A 12,915-nucleotide genomic window follows, 5' to 3' on the forward strand; every position below is an offset into this window, starting at 1 on the left:
CAATTGATCTAATAGATCCTCATAGATGTGGGCATTGGGGCACTCTCCCCGCATGAAGTGCTGCTATACCTCTGCCTTGCCCCACAGTGCCATGAGGTCACTAGTCTCCCCTAGTGACCAGATGGGGCCCTGGGTGGTGGTGTATGGCATCGGCAATGGTGCTATTGGGGCTCCTGTGCCAGCTGTCCAAGCCTCTGTGCAGCTGTCCCTGTGCTGCTGGGCCTGGGCAGCTGCCTACAGCACCCAGCGCAGGGGCATGGTATGGGACTAAGAGCCACGTGACAAGGCAATACCCCACAGCACCTGCAGGCTCTAGGCAGGCTTCTGGGGGCTGGCTATGGGCAGCTGGCACTGGCCCTCATGGCCAGGTGCTGGCTGCAACTGGGCATGGGTTCTGGAAGGCCTGGCAGCTGTGGTGGCAATGTGGTGCCAGGCAGTGGCACCAGAGCACAAGCAGGCTGGCACAAGTAGCCCCTGGTCTGTGCTGGGACAGCAGAGGCCAAGAGCACCCCCAGGCTCTCTGCTGTTTTTAAAGGGCCTGGGACTGGGGCTGGGGCTGCCACAGAGGTAGGCCAGCCCTGGGGCAGGAGAGGCTTCCAGTCCCAGTGCCCTAGGCTGGCTCCCTAGTGACAGGGCTGACTGGGAGGCTGCCCCCCTAGTGGCAGGGCTGATTGGGAACAAATTTGCTCCCAGTTGGCATCTACATGTGAGTTACTGTGCAGTAAGTACTCATGAGTAAATTTGCTACTTGCGTTTTCAGGTAGCAAATTTACTCATGAGCAGTGAAATTTGCTGCATGGTAAGCATGTGCATGTGTACGTGTAAACTATGCTACTGCACAGTAAAGTGTCTCATGTAGACACACCCAGTGATTAGCAGTTCCAAGTGATATGGACATGTGAAATATGCACTGATAAAGCTCATGGGTGATAATCCTAGACAAATTTTAAACTCTCTGTGTATTTTAGCAATTGCTTTAGGCCCAAATCTTATTTGGGGTATCTGGGCTAGGTACAGACATTACAGTTATTGCATGTTAAGCATGCAGAAAGTGCTTTTTGAGCTGTAACAGATGTTCTGCGATGTTCTGAGATGTAACAGAAAAGATGTTCATAGCACATAAAGCACTTAAAAATGTTGGAACCCACTCTAAGTTAACTCTGGATGCATGTGGTATCAGACTAAAGTGCTTTAGGTTAGAGCACTTTATCAAATGTCTATTACTACATCCCATTCTGAGCCAAGGTAGGTCATATTCCTCTGGCATCTCAGGGACCCCTTGCATAGGTTACTTGCTAGCATCAGCTAGTGCTCATCTTCTCTGGGAGAGCACTGGCCCAGTCCTGCCTCTGGGCTGTCACAGAGAGGAGACAGAAAAGACTCTGTCTCTTCTCTTCACAGTCAGGTGGTGTGTGTGAATGGAGCCCCTGTGATACATCACCCTCCCCCCCCCCCAAGATTGCTGGGTAGGGTCTTGGGGGTCTAAGGTGGGCCAGGTCCATGTGGCAGGGGGCCTCCCTCTACCTGCAGTTCCCAGTGAAGCCAAAAGCTAGACCAGGCAGCGTCATGTTGCAGTTGCTGACTGCAGCTGTCAAGGAGCTGGTGCAGGTCAGGGGGGAACCGCTTTGCCATGCACACTAGTGTGCCCCACCCCCCAAGATGTGACCTAGCAATCTGGGGGAGTGGGGCACGGACCCAGGGCACAGGGCCTCCCTCTCCCCCCTCTGCTCCCCAGCCACTGCTGACAGTTGCCAGCTGGCTGTGGGGCAGGGCTTGGGAGAGTGGCCACTTCAGCAGCCTCCTGGAAGGCATGTGGGGGTGCCCCCCACCTGATGTTTCGAGATGTTCTGAGATGTAACAGAAAAGATGTTCATAGCACATAAAGCACTTAAAAATAGTGGAACCCACTCTAAGTTAACTCTGGATGCACGCAACCCTTGGCCAGTGCAAGCAGTCTCTGAGCATTCCTTCCCCAACACACAGCAAACATCTGTTCTATTCACTTCCACTCTTGACTTGCAGAGCTTTAAGTAAAGCATGATAGTTAGAGTGCTTCCACCAGGGGCTTTTGAATCTGTACTTAGCCCTGTGTGCTTCTTCTGTACCACCAATAATAGCGACTACTCTGGAAATGGCTATGCTGCCTCTGGGCAGTGCTCAGGAGCACTGCAGTGAAACATAGCTCACCTCTTCTTCATATACTGCAGTTCCAAGAGATGAAATGTAGCAGCCATTAGAGTGGGCCAAGGGGTATGCCAATTAGGATGTGTAATACAGTGAGATGAAGAGTAGTGAGGGCCATATACCAAGCAGTGGTTACATTACATTATTTATGTGTGGAACAGCATGCTGTGTTTTACAGAAATGCTTCCAAGCACTCACAGACGCATTGTAGACAAGCCCTATACATCTCATCTGAGAAGTCTAAACATAGCTTAATTTGCCTTGACTCTGAAGACCAGAGGCTTGGGAAAAAAAAGGATCTTCTTTAATAAGTATTTGACAGAAGTCCTGATATTTAGAGCAACCTCACATAGGAAAAGGGCTTAGAAGACAATCTGAAAAGAAACTCATTTTTATATTTAAAAAAAGACCCAAAGCTAAATCCTGTTTACTTTTGATGATACTGCCCAGTATGGGGACGAACTTCAATGCCATTTTATACCAAACTGTATAATGCAGGGATTGTCATTCAAATCCTAATTTGTTTATTGGTTTAAAAATCTTGTGGACGGTATCCCTAGTTTTCTATTGAAAGAGCAGCCACAGCGAAGCATGGTTATAGATATGCTGATCAACTCCTACCTCCTAACATTCAGGGTACTACTTGAATCATTGTTTGGTCTTCCTGCAGTTTATTGGGCATTAAAAAAAAAGCTGTCTCTAATCAACGTTTTTCCTTCAAGCTTAAAGCAGATAGCTGTATAAATTCAACCCTGTTAAAGCCACTAAGATTCCCTTGGTTTATTTTTTGCAGAGCTAACTGCAGTTGTTCATTTCTTCTTTTAGAGAAAGCACATACCTGGCTCCAGTTCTCTCCCTCTGCACACCTTTTTTCCTCCTCAAATGCAGCAGATGCTTTGTTGGCTTTATTTACCTCTCAAGCCACAACACAGTTCTGCTTCTTTCTTTATTGTGGTTATTCTATTTTTTAAATTGCTTTCACATCTGGATGGTGCAGCTTTCATGTGGTACTGAAAGTATGTGTCCAAACATGTATCCCAGATGAACATCCTGTTTTCTTTTTGGTTTATATTTCTGTTTAGTAAATCTTTGTCATTTTGAATATTTTCCTCTTCATTATCATTCTCTGACCAAACATAACCCTCCACCCCAATGTTGCAAAAGCAAAAAAAAACAAACTGCATAAAACAAATCTCAAGAACTGTGTAGGCCTCTTTTCATGAGACATAGGCAGCCATAAATATACCAAACAGAAGCAGTATCCTACAGAAATTGTGCTGATAGCCTTTTCAGGAATGAGAGTGAGGAATGGCTCAGGGAATTAATAATGGGAGCCTGAGGCTTTGACTGAGATGCTCAGAGTTGAACAGGGAATTTGCCATGCAACTTCTGTTCATCCTGATGAGGGTATTGTGGCTGTATCCCACAGAGAGCTTTGAAATCCCCAGCCTTTCACTTTTGCCAGCTCAAGTCCAGCACAGGTTGGCAGTGGCTGAAACCTATTAGCAACTGATGACTCTTTGGTAGCTTATGAAAATAGGTTTTGTGGTCTCAATCCAATTTTCTTGGCAACATGTCCACATTATTAAAAAAAAATCATTCAAATTGGGGCTAACTGATAAGCTCACTGGAAATTTCAGCAAGATCAAGTATTTAATGGGCAAGGAGAAGAAGGTTTATCTTAGCCCTACAGGTTTTCCTAGTAAGTTGAGGTTAAGACAGCAAAGGGGAAAAAGTTCACATTATGGCTGTCCAGGCTCAGTATAAAGGACTTCTCTTCAGAGCTGTCAAATCAAATCCATATGCAATTCCCTCTCTCACCATACAGAAGAGATTATGGAGTTAAAATATTGTTCCTTTTTTTCTCTTTGCATCTCCAAAGTTTGCAAGTACTTTGCCTCTTCTAATTCTCCCCTGGGGATTTTTTAACCACAGTGTCTCATCCCTGAAAACAGCTGCTTCCTTTTTGCATAAGAGTTCTTGGAGCTTCCTTTCACTTATCAAAACTAAACCACTGAAAACTTAGTAAATAAAACAAGTTCTTTTGGGATCTGAAATCCCATCCCAGATGGACAGATTTGCTTAACCTATAAAATAATTTGGAACAGTTTTTATTTTGGCAAAATTCTAAAATGTAACAGTTTCATTGCTTCTGGCTTGTCCTACTTTGCTTACTTATGGGTATGCCCTTATAATGCACATGTAATTCCCATTACCTTTAATATGGGTTATACACACGCACACATATCTAGTGGTGCTTGACCACTTATTTTTAATGTTCCCAAGCAAGCTGAAGTCTGGATCTCATGCTTTCTCTGTGCTCACAGACTTACTGGAACAATGCTTATGAAAGACTTCCTTGGGGAACTTAGGGTCTGAAGTTTTATAGCACGCTAGGCTGAAATTCAAATAGGAACCACAGCTGTTTGGATAGAAATTCTGGACCTCTCTTATTTGAACTACAGTGAAGTATTTAATCTTACCAGAGTTTGAAATGCCAAGATCCTCGTAACTCAAAAGTGGGATCTGATATTTGCCCATCAGAGCTGGATAAAGTGACCAATTTACTGTTCTATGGGATTTGCAGATCAAAAATCCCTTAATATATAGGTAAGTTTGACTGCATTCTGATTGAGACTGTTTTTCCTTTGGAAGAATCCAAATTCTGCCCCTTACTGGGAACTTGGAAAATTCTCATATTTATCAATAAGGAGGGAATCCACCAAGTAAAACAATGTGATGTCGACTGCCCCTCCTTTTTGATTAATGGCAGATTTCCAGTCCCCTGAAAGCTTCTATATTGGTACTTCAAGGTCATATTCAATCCTGATGATATGAATAAGCATGGAATTTTCCTCATAGGCTCTGGCATGGCTTTTCTTAAAGTGAGAGCACCATTTTTTTCTTTTTTCTTTACTTTGCAAATCATTTGCTGATGGCAAGGCCGTTTTATTCAGCTGTATATAAAGGTCTGTTTATTTTTGTGAGGTTGAATAAATCCATTGCACTCGAATAAAAATCAAGACTAATGCAAAATGAGAAACCTCTCCAATGAGCCAGTGGGAGATATAAAATTTTCTAAGTGTTAGAGCCAAGAGAGAGTTGCTGAAACTAAACACCCTGAAGGAGATCACTAGTTTAGTCTCTGTACCCATAATTCCACAAGCACTTATATACACATGCTTAACTTTAAACATGTGAGCAGCCCCATTGACTTTAGTGGAATTAATCAGATAGTTAAGCACACAAAGAAGTCTCTGCAGGGATGGAACATAATCCTGTATTACCTTCTGCTGGTGCACAGGTAACCTATATGAAATAAGAAGGTGGTCTATCACAGCTCAGCAGCTTAAGGTGTGAGGACCAGATCCGGCCCATGAAGAGCTCCAATCTGGCCGACAAAGGTCCAGTCCAGCACGGAGGATCGGTGGCACGGAGCTGTGCTATACCAACCATCGTTTCCGCAGCACTTCCCTCTCCTACAGAGTCTGCTGCTCCACTCTGCCTGTACTGTAGAGGGTATGGGGATCAGCAGTGAGGTGAAGCATGGGCAGCTGGCTGCTCTAGTTAGTAGAGACTTGAGGCCTATAGTGGGGAGCCAGGTTGCAAATGGCAGCCTACACTGGCAAAATGTTGTGTACCCTTGGTTTAAATCCAGTTCCCACTGCACAGCTACTGACCTTAATCTTTGCAGCTAGCAGCTAATGGTAATCTCAAAGGTTTGCTTGGACAATCATGATTTTATTGAAATGCATGATGCTTGATGCTGTTAAAGTCACAATCCATGCCATTATGTTAAAGAGTAACCTATTAATATTTATACCAGTTGTAATTAAAGTAACAATTGGGTATAGGGTAGAGAGACAGAAAGGGGATGAATAGCTTGAGTTTTGCTTTGGCTGTTTGATCTCTGGATGTCATTAATGCTACTAAGAGCTGGTGTCTAAGTGCTTATATGTGTGCACGTGCATTTGTGTATATAAAATAGAATACACAAAACCTCAGCAACTGCAAACTGGATGGGAATATATTCATCTATTGGTTAAAACTTGATCATACGAAGGAAAGTAATTCCTTTTTATTTCAATATGGAAATAATTGTGATTGAATTGTTGGCTTTGTATAACATGGAAAATGTGATTGTTTAGGTTCTACTACTTTTTTGGTTTACATTAAGATCCAACATGAGAAAAGAATTTTTCTCTAGGAACAAAATGTTGCTTTTTTGGGAGTGAGTTCCAATTAGTCGTGGAGTAGGTCTGTTTTGTTTCAGTGCAGAAAGGCAAAAAGTATAAACCCATATGGATAACACATGATAAAGGAAAGAGTCTCAGCCAATTAGCCAAGTAAATTAATTTTACCATTGGTGTATATTTGGTCACTTGATTGCAGGAAGCCTACAGGAATTTAAAGAGGAGAAACAAAATAGAAACAGCAGCAACGCTTTGGAATTGCATAATTCTGTTATGCCTGTACGTTGCCATTCTTTTACAGTTTTCCTCGCTTTTTAAAAATGTAACCTGAAATTAATTTTAAATTTATGTTACATCAAATATTGTGCTGAAGGCAGTAACTAAGCAAAGTGAGAGGGAAATGTAACATCATAACCCCCGACTTGCCCTTAATTCATGGCCACTATAAGCATAGGTTAGAGCAGGGGTCAGCAACCCGCGGCACACGTGCTGGCATGCAAGGCCATTTTGCTTAGCACACCACTGCCAGCCTGGGCTCTAAGCAGCTGCTGTCAGCCGCAGAGCCCAGGCTGCTCCCAGCAGGTGGGTGGGAGGCTACAAGCCCTGCTGCAAGCAGACTGAGCTCTGTGGGCCGGCTGCAGCCGGGAGGCTGCAAACATCTGCTCCGGGCTCCAGCATGTCGGCCCTCCACCACCTTCCAAGGTAGACATTGTGGTTTTCTCGGCACTCTGGCCAAAAAAGGGTTGCTTACCCCTGGGTTAGAGCAAAGAGGAATCAGCTAGGGACAATGTAACCAAAACCTGCCTCTCAATATGTTTTGTTTGAAAGGGGTAAAACATAAGAGTGTGTGAGAGAGGGAGGGAGAGAGAATGAGTGAACTACATCATTACTGGGTATAAAAGGGCCTACAGCTCCACAGGATTAACAGGGAAAAATCCTGTGAGAGTCTGAATACAGTCTAAGAAAGGGCCTAAATGTCTCACACTTAGATTTGAAATTAGATGTGAAATCTTCAAGGACAACTGTAAGAATATTTATTATTTATTGTTATTTTATGTGAGTGCTCTTGCTTCCTCTATTCCCCATTTTGTTATTATTTGTGCAATAACATTTCTCTAGGCACATAAAATTATTAATTTGCAACTGGGTAGCTGCTTCTTTCAGGATGTTGAAAAATCCCATCTCCCCTATAAGGGGCAAAATTAAAGACCCATAACTTCCATTAACTACCTATAGTAATGCAGCAATACTCTTCAAATTATATTTATGTAGGAAAGAACTTAGATGAATGATTGCTTTTCATGCTGTTGAAACCTGTATTTTATCCTGCCCATGGAGTCATTTTTATTTATAACTGAAACAATATTTTGTACATTTTGAAACATATTTTCCCACTGTCTTCTACAAGAAGGAAAGAGAATCAGGGGAGTAGGGAGAAGGGTCTTTATAGTCACATGGTGAGTGAAATTTTCTATTTACTGTGGGAAAAAAACATTGTATTTGAATAGCTGCTGTTTGGATAGATGCCGGCACTATTTTTATTGGCAGGCAAATCTGAGTGGCTGAAAGAGGGTCATTAACACCCTGACACAAAGTGCTGACAAAGCGATTATAAGATTAACACCCCATGTTATATTAACAGTGTCAAAACCTCACTATTACCTGTCAGTGAAAAATAACAGCACAAAGGGAAACATTACAGACATATTTTTAAAATTAAAATGCTACACAGCTATGAACTTGTCTTCTAACAGATTAAAAACCTAGGTTAGCTGTTCAAGTCCAGTAAATGACTGAAGCTATTTAAAATTATAGTAAAAAAAAATGTGTAATAATGAAGCTACTTTCTTTTTTTCTCAATGGTTTCCAGGATTAATTTCCCTGATTTTACAAGTTTTGAAACTGCCAGCACTGGAAACTTGATCTATGATCTCAGAAATTGAAGCTTGTCCCCTAGATTGTCAATGGTAATCAATATTCATTACAGTTTATCTGAAAATGTAGTTGATTAAATACAAGGCAGACAACCTAGCTCCTTCTCCTATAGTTTTATTGGCTCAGTAGCACAAACATTGGTAAAATTTGGTTTTGCTAACAAAGTAAATAGCTATATAGTTAAACAACAATATCTAAGGCCTTGAGACTTAAAAGTTTTGCCACTTCACCTGTGCTGGCATAAATACAGATGTTAGTCCTTAGCACAGCTGTATTCATACACCAGTATTTCCCAAACTTCTGAGACTTGGGACACACTTTTTTTCTCAATTAAAATTGGTGGTTTACTTAACCCTTATACCCAAAAAGGTGTGTGTGTGTTCTTCAGAAATTTAACATGCTCCATTCTCTTGCCAGAGGAAATCATACCGGTGCTGAGATGTACTTTTAAAAATTTACACTAAATACATCTTTCTTTAAGCAAAGGATTGATTTTTATCTATACCAGTGGTTTTCAAACTTTTTAGCCTCAAGGCACTCTTCCATAACGTTCCTGAATGTCACAGTATCTCAGTTAAAAATCACTTAGATATAAATGCAGAAAAGATATGTGTGTGGGGGTGGGGGGAGGGGAGGAGGGTATTGAGGCTAAAAAAGTTGAGCATCATTGACCTAGCTAGTGCCACTCAAGGGCGGTGAAGGTAAGACTTCACTCTGCTGCATTCCTGTGCTTTCCACTTTCTAACCCCTCCTGACCTCTGGCCTGTATCTCAGGGGGCAAGGTAAGCCCCTGCTTCTGAGGCTGCTTTTTCAGGGTCTTACCCACTGGTGACAACTCTTGTGGCCTCTCCTGCCAGTCCCAGGTATGTAGAAGAAGTAGAGGTGATGAACTGGGCTGCAACACATGACTCTGTTTGTACAGCTGCCCTCCTGCCCACACAGGGGCTGGCTGGGGACAGGGAAGGCCTGGGAAAGGCATCAGCAGTGGTGGCAGTCCCCAGAGGTATAGCCACAGGCACTGCTGGAGTAGCTGGGGCAGGTACAGAGTACCAGGCAAGGGAAGATAGCATTTACCTACTCACACAGAGGGTATTGAGGCACACTTCCATCCCTCTGGTGGCATGCTAGTGTGCCTTGGCACACCCTTTGGGAGTCACCATTATACACATATAGACTGACTGGGCGGTGAATATCAAGGTCTATAGGCTGTACAGGAGGGACAGGACAGGGAGGAAGGGTGGGGGTGTGGCGCTCTACGTCAAGGAGGAATACACATCCTCATCTAGTAGCACAAGTTCAGATGAGGGGCACACTGAAGTGCTCTGGGTTAGAATACAAGGGAGTTGAGGGGAAAGGGACTTAATGGTGAGGGTCTACTATAGGCCACCCAACCAAGGGGAAGAGCTAGACCAGGAATTCTTAAGTCAGCTCACGGAGGTAATTAGGTCAAAAGACGTGGTCATCATGGGTGACCTGAACTTTCCAGATATATGCTGGGAAGAGCAGTCAGCCAGGTCTGACCCCTCACCTAGGTTCCTAGCCGAGATACAGGACCTCCATCTAACCCAGGAGGTGCATAGTGCCACCAGGGGAGACACCTCTTTGGATCTGGTGCTGGCCACAGGCGATGACCTTGTGAGGGGGCTGTGGGTGCTCAACCACCTGCGCAATAGCGATCATCACCTGCTAGAATTCACCATCCAGTGCAAGGTGACAAAAGCCTGCAGCAAGGCAGCAACCCTGGACTTCAGAAGGGCGGATTCCAATGAGGTAAGAAGAATAGTTGGGGATGTACTGAGGTCCCAGAGGGGAGGGGAGTCGGGTGTCCAAGAAGAGTGGTCGTTCCTTAAGGAGATGATCCTCCAAGCCCAAAGGGAGGTAATCTCAACAAGGATCAAAGGGGGCAAGAGGGCGCAAAAACCCCCATGGCTCACCAAAAGCATACGGGAACGTCTCCTAGCTAAAAGGGAGGCATACACCCAATGGAAGGGAGGGGCCATCACCAGGGAGGACTATACCTCGGTTGCTCAGGGCTGCAGCGGGGCAGTCAGGAAGGCCAAGGCGGAGATGGAACTGGGACTAGCTACCCGGATCAAGGACAACAAGAAGTCCCTTTTTAAATACATAGGGGGCAAAAAGAAGATATTGGGTAATGTGGGGCCTCTGCAGGACATGCTAGGAAATCTGGTGGTCGCACCAGACAACAAGGCTAACCTATTTAATGATTTCTTTGCCTCCATTTTCCTGAGCAGGGACCAGATCAGTCCATCTGCTGGGACCCCCTCAGGCCCCGGGGGAGGTGCACCCAGGCCTAGAGTCAGTGAGGATCTAGTCAGGGAACTTCTGGAGGGACTGGACATATTTAAATCAGCTGGTCCTGACAACCTCCACCCCAGAGTGCTGAGGGAATTAGCAGAGGTCATTGTGGGACCCCTGGCATGGCTTTATGAGCACTCATGGTGCTCTGGTGTGGTGCCAGAGGACTGGAAAAGGGCCAAAGTGGTTCCCATTTTCAAAAAAGGGAGGAAGGAGGACCCAGGAAACTGTAGGCCAGTTAGTCTTACCTCGATCCTGGGTAAGATTTTTGAGGTAATTATCCTGGCGCATGTCCATGAGGGGCCAGCAGGGGAGGTTATGCTTAGGGGCAACCAACATGGGTTCACTAGAGGCAGGTCCTGTCAGACCAACCTTGTGGCCTTCTATGACCAGGTCACAAAATCCTTAGACGCAAGGGTAACAGTGGATGTAATCTTTCTGGACTTCAGGAAGGCCTTCGACAGTGTCTCTCACCTCATTCTCATTAAAGGGGACTGTGGCATCGACACCTACACAGCCAAATGGGTCACTAACTGGCTGGAGGGCCACACCCAGAGAGTGGTGGTGGATGGGTCATTTTCGACATGGAGGGATGTGGGCAGTGGGGTCCCCCAGGGCTCGGTCCTTGGACCTGCGCTGTTCAACATCTTCATCGGTGACTTGGACGAGGGGGTAAAAAGCACCCTGTTCAAATTTGCTGATGATACTAAGATGTGGGGGGATGTGGGCATGGTAGAAGGGAGGAATAGGCTGCAATTGGACTAGACAGGTTACAGGGGTAGGCAGATGAGAACAGGATGGGTTTCAGTACTGACAAGTGCAAGGTGCTGCACCTGGGGAAGAAGAACCAGCAGCATACCTACAGGCTGGGGAACTCCCTTCTTGTCAGTGCAGAGGCAGAAAAGGATCTTGGAGTCATTATTGATGCCAAAATGAACATGGGCCAACAGTGTGGGGATGCGGTCAGGAAGGCCAACCACACCTTGTCATGCATCCACAGATGCATCTCAAATAGGGCCAAGGAGGTGATCCTTCCCCTCTATGCGGCACTGGTCAGGCCGCAGTTGGAGTACTGTGTCCAGTTCTGGATGCTGCACTTCAGGAGGGATATGGACAGCATTGAGAGGGTCCAGAGGAGGGCCACTCGCATGATCAGGGGGCAGCAGGGCAGGTCCTACGAGGAGAGGCTAAGGGACCTGAACCTGTTCAGCCTCCACAAGAGATGGCTGAAGGGGGATCTAGTGTCCTGTTACAAACTAGTCAGAGGGGACCAGCAGGCATTGGGGAAGTCCCTGTTCCCCTGAGCACTACCAGGAGTGACTAGAAATAATGGCCACAAGCTGGCAGAGGGTAGATTTAGACTAGGCATCAGGAGGCGCTACTTCACAGTCAGGGCGGCTAGGATCTGGAACCAACTTCCAAGCGAAGTGGTGCTGGCTCCTACCCTGGGGGTCTTTAAGAGGAGGTTAGACGAACACCTTGCTGGGGTCATTTGACCCCAGTACTTTTTCCTGCCATGGCAGGGGGTTGGACTTGATAATCTGCTCAGGTCCCTTCTGACCCTACCGACTATGAAACTATGAAACTATATTCCAGTTTGGTGAAATGAAATAACCCATATTGGTTCCTATCAGGATAGCTACATCTACAATAGGGCTTTTTTATCAGCCTGAAAAAAAAATGCATGCCTTAGTGACATATTTATGCCAATACAGGTTTCCCTCACTTTATGCTATACATGCATTCTTGGAAAACAGCTCATAACTCGAATTCACAAAAAGGGAACCCACTTTACAATGTAGCAAATAGGGGTATGTTCTAAGACTGACTGTATTGACCCCCAGACCCATTTCTACTACATTTACAAGACAGTTTTGGTACTCACCAACAGCAGATAGTACACACAAGGACAGGGTGGTGGTGAACGTTACCATAATGGGGATGGCAACAACGGAAACACATGTTGCAGACAATGAACAAGGAGCACAGATCCACACAGGAGACTATATTTTGGTGTGTGTCACTCCCTCAATGCACCGCACAAAGCAGCTGACTGCAGGGTTCCACCACACCAATTGCATGAGTGAATTTACCTTGCATATAACGATTTTTTTTGGTATAGAATGGGTTGCTGCATAAGAGTGAATTTGCACCTACAGAACCCACATAAAGCGAGGGAAACCTATACAATATGTTAAAAGTAGACCAGGCTTGACTCATTGACTGTGCCCGCATGAGCATGAACATTTGTTTCCTGGGGGAGAAGAAGCAGTGGCACACCTCGTGC

The sequence above is a fragment of the Alligator mississippiensis genome, chromosome 2 (assembly GCF_030867095.1).
Source record: "Alligator mississippiensis isolate rAllMis1 chromosome 2, rAllMis1, whole genome shotgun sequence".
Lineage (NCBI taxonomy): Eukaryota > Metazoa > Chordata > Crocodylia > Alligatoridae > Alligator > Alligator mississippiensis.